Source organism: Carcharodon carcharias, chromosome 21 (genome assembly GCF_017639515.1).
Source record: "Carcharodon carcharias isolate sCarCar2 chromosome 21, sCarCar2.pri, whole genome shotgun sequence".
In the NCBI taxonomy this organism is placed as follows: domain Eukaryota; kingdom Metazoa; phylum Chordata; class Chondrichthyes; order Lamniformes; family Lamnidae; genus Carcharodon; species Carcharodon carcharias.
Genome location: NC_054487.1, coordinates 69,191,441 through 69,202,146, shown reverse-complemented (window position 1 = coordinate 69,202,146; position 10,706 = coordinate 69,191,441). Strand labels below are relative to the sequence as shown.

The 10,706-nt window shown below is 40.5% G+C and overlaps 1 non-coding gene across 1 annotated transcript; it reads right to left on the bottom strand.

The window, feature by feature from the left end:
• Positions 1-7,513: 7,513 nt before the first annotated feature.
• Positions 7,514-7,618, bottom strand: LOC121293460. Its single transcript, XR_005946539.1, has one exon. It is a non-coding gene; the product is annotated as a U6 spliceosomal RNA (small nuclear RNA).
• Between the last annotated feature and the right edge of the window lie 3,088 nt (positions 7,619-10,706).

The following is a 10,706-nucleotide window of genomic DNA, read 5'->3' as shown; positions in this document are numbered from 1 at the left end:
TCAGAACTATTGATGGGAAGAAGGCTACAAACACAACTTTAGCTGTACAACAAACCTAACATTACCTCAGATGATCGTGAGGAAGTTAGGAAGAGAGAGGGGCAATAAAGAGACAATGATGCTCATAATTTCAACTTGGAGCGCAGAGCACGAGATTTGAAAGTCCTACGGCCCAGATAGAGAACGTAGATATGTGATCAACAACCAAGATCTTATGGAATTGAGACGGACGAGGGAAGTATCAGAAGGAGCCAAAGAGCATTGATATCAATGGGTAGGAAGCCAATGGAATATTGGACATACCAGCTGGAAAATACAGCAAGCCAGCCTAAAGCCCATTGACTTCGGTGGGACTGGAAGATCTGACTGGTGGGCGGAGCCAGAAAATCCCACCCACTATTTGGATCCAAATGGAGACAAGGAACAAAAAAAAGAGAAACTCTAGAACCACCCAGGTGGAAGACACTCCTATAGAATGATACGAGAGTGCAGTCTGTCCTCAACCTTGAGCTGAAATCAGGACCAGATCAGGGAGACTGGTCAAGACACCACAGAGACTAACCCTATGAAGTCTGAGGCTTTGGGGGGAGGTTTAGGGTGATGAATATAGTTGGGATAAAGGCTTGGGGTAAGATATAGACTAAAGGGTTAACATTAGAAGCACCTGTTAATGATGTAACTATTGATGTTAATGTGGTGCAATATCAGATGATTAATTAACTGAGATCTGGCGGGAAGCAGAAGTATAACCTTGTGTAGAGTACTGAGGTGTACACAGATCTGTAAATGAGCAAGAATGTTTTATATGAATAACAATCTATGGCAGCATTCCCAGGGTAACAGTCAAACTCTAAAGAAATAAAAACAAAAAAACTGCGGATGCTGGAAATCCAAAACAAAAACAGAATTACCTGGAAAAACTCAGCAGGTCTGGCAGCATCAGCGAAGAAGAAAAGAGTTGACATTTCGAGTCCTCATGACCCTTCGACAGAACTTGAGTTTGAGTCCAAGAAAGAGTTGAAATATAAGCTGGTTTAAGGTGTGTGTTGGGGGGGGGGGCGTGGAGAGAGAGAGAGAGAGAACTCTAAAGAAACCTCAACTCAACCCCAAAAGCAAGATAGTCACCAGCTAGCTCCTTTCCCTATAGTAGAGCAAGAACCAATTTCTTTGGGGTGAGAAAGAAAGAAAGGGGAAAGGGAAAATAAACAATTCCTTCCCCAACTCCTCTCTCAGCAAACTCCAAGTCTTCACTCAGTTAATTGGCTATCTGTTTACAATTGTTTTTCACAGCTTGAACAGGAAATATGGAATTTCAGGGGGAAATTTCAAAAATCATACATTATACGCAGAGAAAAAAGAAGTTTCTCCCAATGTCCTGGCCAACATTTATCCTTCAACTGACACCAATTGGAATGCAGCCGACTGAGTGAAGACTTGGAGTTTGGTGAGAGGAGAGTTTTAAGTGTTAATTTTGTTCTTAAATTTTGCTCTTGAAATCTAATCCAGTCTGTATTTAGCAGTAACTGTCAAGTACTATGTAAGCAGGCTAAGCTCTTTCTTTCTTGCAGTTTAGACAGGATAAACACACTCTCAGTTGTAGGAGCTGAGTAGTTAAGTAGCTAACTGGTTTTAATCTGGTTACTGTAGCCTCAATTCAGAGTTCTTTAGTGCAGTCTTGGTAAATGGAATGCAGCCAATTAACTGAGTGAAGACTTGGAGTTTGCTGAGAGAGGAGTTGGGGAAGGAATTGTTTATTTTCCCTTTCCCCTTTCTTTCTTTCTCACCCCAAAGAAATTGGTTCTTGCTCTACTATAGGGAAAGGAGCTAGCTGGTGACTATCTGGTAACTGGATAAGTTCTATTCTATGCCTAAGGTTTAAAATAGTACATAATTTGGTGGTAAAGTTAATAAAATATAAAAGAAAGCAACATAAATAAGTGACTAATATAATTAAGTAATTATTTAAAACATATTAATGATGTGATGGGTGAAGGCTGAAGCATGTGGGAGCTCCTGGACAACATTGCAATCCAGGGCAAACATATCTGCAGTAAGTGTTTGCGGCTTCTGGAACATCAGCTCAGAGTCATTGAGCTGGAGGCTGAGCTGCAGACTCTGCGACACATCAGGGAGAGGAAGTTACCTGGATGCTTTATACCAGGAAGCAATCACACCACTTAGGATGGAGTCTTCTGATTTAGTCAGTGGCCAGAGACAGGAGGGTGTGACTGTGAGTGAGGCAGATAAGGGGACCCAAGGAAAGGAGTGCATGAGTGTGAGCGTCTGCAATTATCCAATAGGTTTGAGGTTCTCTTGGCTTGTACGTATGAGAGTGGGGGCTGCTGGGTGGATGAGCAATCTGACCATGGCATCATGGAACAGGAAGCCATTCAAGCGGGGGGAGCAAAAAGGAATGTAGTGGTAGTATGGGACAGAGATTGACACTGTTCTCTGTAGCAAAGAGCGAGAGTCCAGGCAGCTTTGTTGCCTGCCCGATGCCAGAGTTCAGGACATCTGCTCAGGGCTGGAGAGGAACCTGCAGTGGGAGAGGGAGGATCTTGTGGTTATGGTCCATGTAGGTGTGCGAATTGGCATAGGACAAATAAGATTAGAGAAATGAATGTGTGGTTCAAAGACTGGTGTATAAGAAGTGGATTCCAGTTTGTGGGGCACTGGCACCAGTATTGGGGAAAGTGGGATCTGAACCGTGTTAGGGCTGGTGTCCTTGCAAGCCACCTAACTGGGGAAGTAGAGGGGGTTTTCAACTGAATTGTGGGGGCAAGGGATCAAATTTGAAAAGAGTAGAGAAAAGGCAACAGAGACAGGTATTAATATGGGAAATGATAAACAGGAAGGGACAGAGAGTATACATCTAAGAGTAAACCAGCAGATAAGGCTAGAGGCTACAAAAATAATAAAAAGGACAAAACTAAAGGCTCGGTATCTAAATACACGTAGGATTCAAAACAAAACAGATGAACTAATAGCACAAATAGAAATGAATAAGTACAATCTGATAGCCATTACGGAGACATGGAGGAGAATTTTCTCCCCGTCGGGGGGCTGGGCGGAAGCGGGAGCGAACAGGCGCTCCTGCGATCTGCTGTGTGCCGCCATTTTATGTGGGCGCGCCAGTTAAGGCCCGTCCAGCGTGACACGCACCCGGAAGTGCTCAGTGCTCCCTGTGCGGGCGGGGGGAGTAGACTGAGTCGGGGCATATGTGCGAAAGAGTACAAAAATCTCCCTGAAACACAGAGCTGCCTCAGGGAGATTAGTTTGATTATCAAAAACTTTAATAAAGAAAAAAAATAATTTTAAGTCATGTGACAGTGTCACATGAGCTGGGACATGTCAATGAACTTTAATTTTAAAAATTTATTTGAATTATAAATCCTTCATGAAACCTCATCCTGCCTGTGGATGAGGTTTCATGATAAATGCGAAGGCTGCCTGGGTTCTTCGCCTGCCCCCCAACCTTAAGGTTGGACGGGCAGCTCAGTTAATTACTTTAATTAGTTTTTAACTAGCCTTAATAGGCTTCTACAGTTCAGCAGGCGCGCAGCTGACTCCGCTGAGTGCCCGCCAAACTGAAGATCTGAATGACGCACGGTGATGTCGGAACGCACACCCAATGTCACCACGTGTCATTTTACATGTCGGCGAGCGGGGCCCACTCCTGCAAGCTGACCCGAAGATTTTGGCCATGGTTACAGGATGACATAGATTAGGACCTGAATAATGAAGGTAATGTGACATTTGGAAAGGACAGGAAGTTAGGAAAAGGTGGAGGGGTGGCTTTGTTAATTAATGATTGTATTTGCACATTAGACAGAGGTGACCTAAGTTCAGGAAACCAGGATGTAGGAGTGGTTTGGGTTGAAATGAGGAATGATAAAGGCAAGAAGTCACTTGTGGCAGTGATGTACAAGGCCCCAATTTGTAACTGTATGGTAGAACAGAGTATAAAAGGGGAGGTAATTGGAGTTTGCCAGAAAGGTACAGTAATAATCATGGGGGATTTTAATCTACATAAAGACTGGAAAAATCAGATGGGCAAAGATAGCATAGATGAAGAGTTCATAGAAAGTTTTTTGGGATAGTTTCTTGGAATAGCATGTTCTGGAGCCAACCAGAGAGCAGGCCTGGTATTAAGCAATGAGATTAGGATTAATTGATAACATCCTAGTGAAGGCACCCCTAGGTAGCAGTGATTATAATATGATTGAATTTTACATTCATTTTGAGGGAAAAACAAGTTCATCTAAGACTAGTATTTTAAACTTAAGTAAGGGCAATTATGAGGGCATAAAAGCAGAGCTATCTAAAGTGAACTGGCAAATGAGGTTAAGGGATATGTCAATAAAAGCTCAGTGGCAGATATTTAAAGGGATATTTCAGAATACACAGAATATATACATTCCAATGAGAAAGAAAAATCCCAAGGGGAGGGCCCACTATCTGTGGCTAACTAAAAAAGTTAAAGACAGTATAAGACTTAAAGGCAAAAGCATATAATTACACAAAGATGGGTGGCAGGAGGTTGGAAAGTATATAAAGAACAGCAAAGAATGACAAAAATATTAAAGAGGAGGGAAAAATTAGAGCATAAGAGAAAACTAGCTAGTAATATAAAGGTGGATAGTAAGAGTTTCTATAGATATTTTGTTAGGGCACAGTTGATGGTAAATGCTGAGCTGTTCAGATCTGAGGGAAACTTGAAACAACTGCACAACTAATTTTGAATTTGTATGTTTCGAGATGTGGGCTTCAAGTTCAGTAGTAATAAGACCTTATAGCTTTTTCCAAACTAGATTAAACACTTATTAATAAGGAAAATGATTTTAAGCACATATGTCTACAATTTACTGCTATAATAACTTCTAAATCCCCTAATTAATCTAACTCAGAGTTACACCTTCATTAAGGCAACAGTAAGATGCATAGATTTTAAAAGACCCAGGCAAAGAAATATGATACCCTGAACAATCCAATTCAAAGTGAGTTTCCTTAACTTGAGTTCTTTGTAGACAGCAGCTTGAAGCATAGATCTTAAAATGTCTGCCTTTACACACAGCCTTCTCTCCTTTCTACATATTTTCCTCTTTGAATGCAAATTCCCATTGTTTCACTATGTCTTTGGACTTTATCTCTCTGATCATAGAAAAGTATCATAGTACCAAATTTACCAGTAATCTTTGGGAAAAATAAACACACTATTTCTTAACTTCTGGTTAGGTATAATATTTCACTCCCTCTTCTGAATTCAAGCTAGTCTGGTTTATTTAAAAATATAAATTTTCCTTTATACCTTACATTCTAAACTCCCCCCATGTTTACCTACTTAACATTTCAAACCTAGCTCATCTTCTAATACATCAAAGCCTTCAGACCAGCTGCCTTTAACTCAATTAAGTCTTACATACACACATGCACAAGCACACACAGACACACTTGGACACATACCACTATTTGACAAATTCCAATAATATTATTATATCTTCCTGACAATTTAAATAAGAAGAGTTAACAAAGTGAGCGTTGCCCCTATAGAGAGTGGGAATGGGGAATTGATAATGGGAAAGTAGGGAGATGGTGGATGAGTTAAACAGGCATTTTGATTTGGTATTCACTATAGAGGACACAAGTAACATCCCAGAAATAGCTGTGAATCAGGAAGTGGAAGGGAGAGAGGAGCTCAGGAAAATTACAATCACTAAGGAAGCAGTATTGAGCAAATTGCTGGGGTTGCGGGCTGACAAACCCCCAGGTCCAGGTGGACTTCACCCTAAGGTCTTGAAAAAAGTGGCTAGAGAGATAGTTGATGCACTGGTTTTAATTTTCCAAAATTCCCTAGATTTGGGGAAGGTTCCATTAGATTAGAAAATAGCAAATGTAACTCCTTTTTTCAAAAAGGGAGGGGGACAAACAGCAGGAAATTACAGGCCAGTTAGCATAACATCTCTCATAGCAAAAAGTTAGAAGCTATTATTAAAGATGTTATAGCAGGGCACTTAGAAAAATTCAAGGCAATCAGGCAGAGTTTTGTGAAAGGGACATCATGTTTAATTAATTTATTGCAGTTCTTTGAAGGAATCACATGTGCTGTGGATAAAGGGGAACCGGTGGGTGTACTGTACTTAGATTTCCAGAAGGCATTTGATAAAGTGCCACATCAAAGGTTTTTGTAGAAAATAAAAACTCATGGTGTAGGGCATATTGGCATGGATAGAAGATTGGCTAGCTAACAGGAAGCGGAGAGTTGACATAAATGGATCTTTTTCTGGTTGACAGGATGTGATGAGTGGTGTGCCACAGGAATCAGTGCTGGGACCTCAACTTTTTACAATTTATCTAAGTGACTTGGATGAAGGGACCAAAAGAATGGTGGCTAAATTTGCTGATGACACAAAGATAGGTAGGAAAGTAAGTTGTGAAGAGGACGTAAGGAAGCTACAAAATGACATAGATAGGTTAAATGAGTGGGCAAAGATCTGGCAAATGGAGTATAATGTGGGAATATGTGAAATTGTCCATTTTGGCAGGAAGAATAAAAAAGCTTATTATCTAAATAGTAAGAGATTGCAGAATTCTGAGTTTCAGAGGGCTCTGGGTGTCCTAGCACATGAATCGCAAAAGGTTAGTATGCAGGTACAGCAGTTAATTATGAAAGCTAATAGAACGATATCATTTATTGTGAGGCGAATTGACTACAGAAGTAGTCTTCAGTTGTACAGGGCATTGGTGAGACCACATCTGGAGTATTGTGTACAGTACTGGTTTCTTTATTTAAAGAAAGATGTGAATGCATTAGAAGCAGTTCAGAGAAGGTTTACTAGACTAATACCAGGAATGAATGGGTTTTCTTATGTGGAAAGGCTGAACAGGTTAAGCTTGGATCCACTGGAACTTAGAAGAATGAAAGGTGACTTAATTAAAACCTTTAAGATCCTGAGGGGTCTCGGCAGGGTGGATGTGAAGGGGAAGTTTCCTCTTGTGGAAGAATCTAAAACTAGGGGTCACTGTTTAACAATAAAGCGTCGCTCATTTGAGACAGAGGTGAGGAGAATTTTTTTTCTCAGAGGGTTGTGAGTCTTTGGAACTCTCTTCCTCAAAAGGCGGTGGAAGCAGAGCCTTTGGGTAATTTTAAGGCAGAGCTACATAGATTCTTGATTAACAAAGGGGTGAAAGATTATCAGGGGTAGGCAGGAATGTGGGGTTAAGGTTATATCCAGATCAGCCATGATCTTATTGAATGGCAGAGCAAGCTCAAGGGGTCAAGTGGCCTTCTCCTGCCCCTAATTCATATATTCATATATTTTTTTAAAAACACCAATAATTGTTATTTGTAAGACTTGGTTTTGTGTAAATTGACTTTCATTTTTCTATGAAACAACAATGGCTCAGCCTCAAACTCGTTAGTTGTGAAGTACTCTGAAAGGTCTTGAATGTTAAGGTCCAACAGTTGTTTGGCAATGAAAACCAAAACTGACTCCTTCAGATAGAATTTTATTTCTTTTTTTTTAAACGCTTCACAAATTTGCATGTCATCCTTGCGCAGGGGCCATGCTAATCTTCTCTGTATCGTTCCAATTTTAGTATATGTGCTGCCGAAGCGAGCTGATGCACAAATCTCTCTACAAACAGAACTTGCCTCACCTGCTTTCCCTTTTATACATCCAAATGGGTACTTAGTTTGTTAATTGATAATTAGCAATTGAACTCCTGGTGTGAGTTAACTGTTTCCTTCCCCAACAGATTTCCCTCTTCTTAAAAGTCGTCCCTCTTTGAGGATCTTCAATAAATTTTGGAGTTCGCTCCTCCTTTCGTGAAGCAGTCAGATAATTGGTAGCTGCTATCAATCCATTTTATCTTGGCAATCTCCTTATTCTCCAGCATTTTTTTAAGCTTGCAATGTCAATTCGCAATCTCTTCTCGTTAACGTACTTCGTAGAGTGACCGTTTTCCCAAAGTGACTTATTGTCTATAAGACATCCGATAGGTACTGCTCCTAAATACCCTTTTCCATGTAAAATTTCTACCAGCATCTTTGATATAAAGAATGCCACATCTACTGCCCCAACAAGGGCGAGAGTCTCCACTGCCAATGTACTTCTTACAACTCTTCGAATCTTTTTAGATTCCCATACCAAAGGGCAACATTTATCTTTCCCTCATGAGAAATATTATAAATCCTCCAGCACTCGAAAATCCATCACATAGATTTGCATAAGATGCATCACTAAACACAATCAGTTTCATTTTTCTAAGAACACCCAAAGATGGGAATTTCAAAACACACCACTGCATTTTTAATCTTGTCAATGTTTTTTTGTTTGCTCGAATGATTTCTTCAACCTTGGGATCATTCATTTTAGTGCTTAATTCCAAAACACCAAAACTGACATCTGGCCTTGTTTATTTGCCTAAGCAATTGGGCTGCCCAATTAGACTTCTGAGTTCCTCTTTTCCATTTCAGATGCCACCTTATCTTTCTGGGAGGCCCTACCATGACTAATTCCAATGGGATTGACACTCTCCAAGTAGGATTACTGATGTAAAATGACATATGATCCACTCTGCCTGATTTCCAATTCAATGTGTTTAAATACACCAGAAGCCTGATTTCCAATGGACTGACTTCAATGGTGTAGTGGTATTGTTGCTGGACTAGTAATCCAGAGACTCAGGGTAATGTTTTGGGGACCTGCGTTCAAATCTCACCAGGACAGATGGTGGAATTTGAATTCAATAAAAAAAAAAATCTGGAATTAAAAAAAAAATAGTATAATGATGACCATGAAACCATTGCCAAGTGTTGTAAAAACTCATCTGGTTCACCAAGGTCCTTTAGAGAAGGAAATCTGTTGTCCTTACCTGGTCTGGCTTACATGTGACTCCAGACTCATAGCAAGGTGGTTGACTCTTAAATGCCCTCTGATCAAGAGCAATTAGGGATAGGCAATAAATGCTGGCCTAGCCAGCAATGCCCACATCCAATGAGTGCAAAAAAATGTCTACATGCATCATAAAGATGCCCACAGGTTTCCCTCTATGGTGCCAATAAAACATTGCGGGGTCCGCTTCCAACTGGAGACAAATTTTAACAAAATTGACCTCACCGAGAAATACCTGAAACTCTGAATGCTTTATTTAAACCGTATAAGCACTTATTTAGCTTCCAAAGTGTCCCTACTGCACTTGGCGCTTCTTTCGGTGAATGGAGAAAAACTTCCCTTTGAAGTTGATGTCCCTGCAAAAAGACAACTTTAAAATCAATGGACTTATGTTCTGAAGTATCTGTAGCTAACAGAGCCAAAAAGATCTTCAGAATAACTTTTCCTGCCATAGGTGAATCTACTCTTATATCCTGGTCACCCAATTTTTCTTCAAACCCTCATGCCACTAGCCTGGCTTTAGCTTTATAAGTTCTATCTGCAAGCACCTTTTCTGTGCATGTTCATCTATGAAACAGAGCTGGTTGTCCCCTATCTGGCACCTGTGTATACACCAAATTCTTTCCAACTATGTAGTTCTTGCTGTTTGGCATCCTTCATTAATTTATATTCTAATTTGTTTGAAGCTAAGACTTCTCGATCACATGGGCTTCTACTTCTTGCAGCATTACCAGTCTGCATCATATTCCTTGACCTTGTTAAGCTACACCCTCTATCACATGCTGGACTACTGCTGCTTGATCTCCCTTTCCTATTTACAAATGTTCTTTCAACAGTTTGCGATCTCTTCCTAGAGGCATGTTCACTCCCAGACTCACTGTCTGAACTGATACTGCATTTCCGTGCCTTCCATTTTTGTACTTCATGCTCCCAATCCATAGGCCTAACCTCCTGTCCTTTACCTCATACATTTAGCCAGTTTTAATCATTTCCAGTGGCCTTCCCTGCTCTACCTACAATCGCCGGTTCCCGCCATTGACTGGCCCCTTCTGGCAAGTATATAACTTTAGTGCCAGCTTTTGGAAGTTGCCTCATCTTGTTTGTTCAAATGACTGTGTCCATTTTCAGATACCCTGTCAGCTTCAGCAACCTGGTCCTCACAATCATGCAACATTTGGCTATAAGAAGTACATTGTTCCTCATCCCCTCCTACAGACCTGCAAAGTTGTAATCCGCACCAACTAACCTCGATGAGTGTATCTGAATAGTCAGGTTCCCATGCTGTAAGAGACTGTTTTACCATCTTTAGCTGTAACCTTGCACAGGCCTTTCCACTCTTTAATCCTTCTCTTCTATAGTATACCAAGTTTCCCTGATTAAAAATAGTTTCTGATGGTCATACATTGTGCCTTAGAGCTTGCCGAATTCTTTCTGAAATTTTGGCTAAAGGAACACTCTTCTACCCGCAATGTAGTGTATTTAAATGCTCAGAAAAGGTACAGCTAATCGTAGTTCCCTCCCAAGCTGGGTGATGATCATTCAGGACTGGAGGAATTTTTGGATTTCTACCAAAAAGCAACTGGTATGGACTGTAGCCCCTAACTATCTGCAGTGAATTCTTGGCATGGTGATGCTGGAGCTGATTTTAATTTACAGCTTGGTCTATCTGCCAATAATTTATGAAGCATCTCATCTACCAGGAGACGTTTCATGTGATTCCTTTCACACGCTCCATTACTGAAAGGACTTTCTGCTGCTGTATTCATAATTATTATATTCATGTTTTTGCACATATCCCAAAACTCGTTGTTT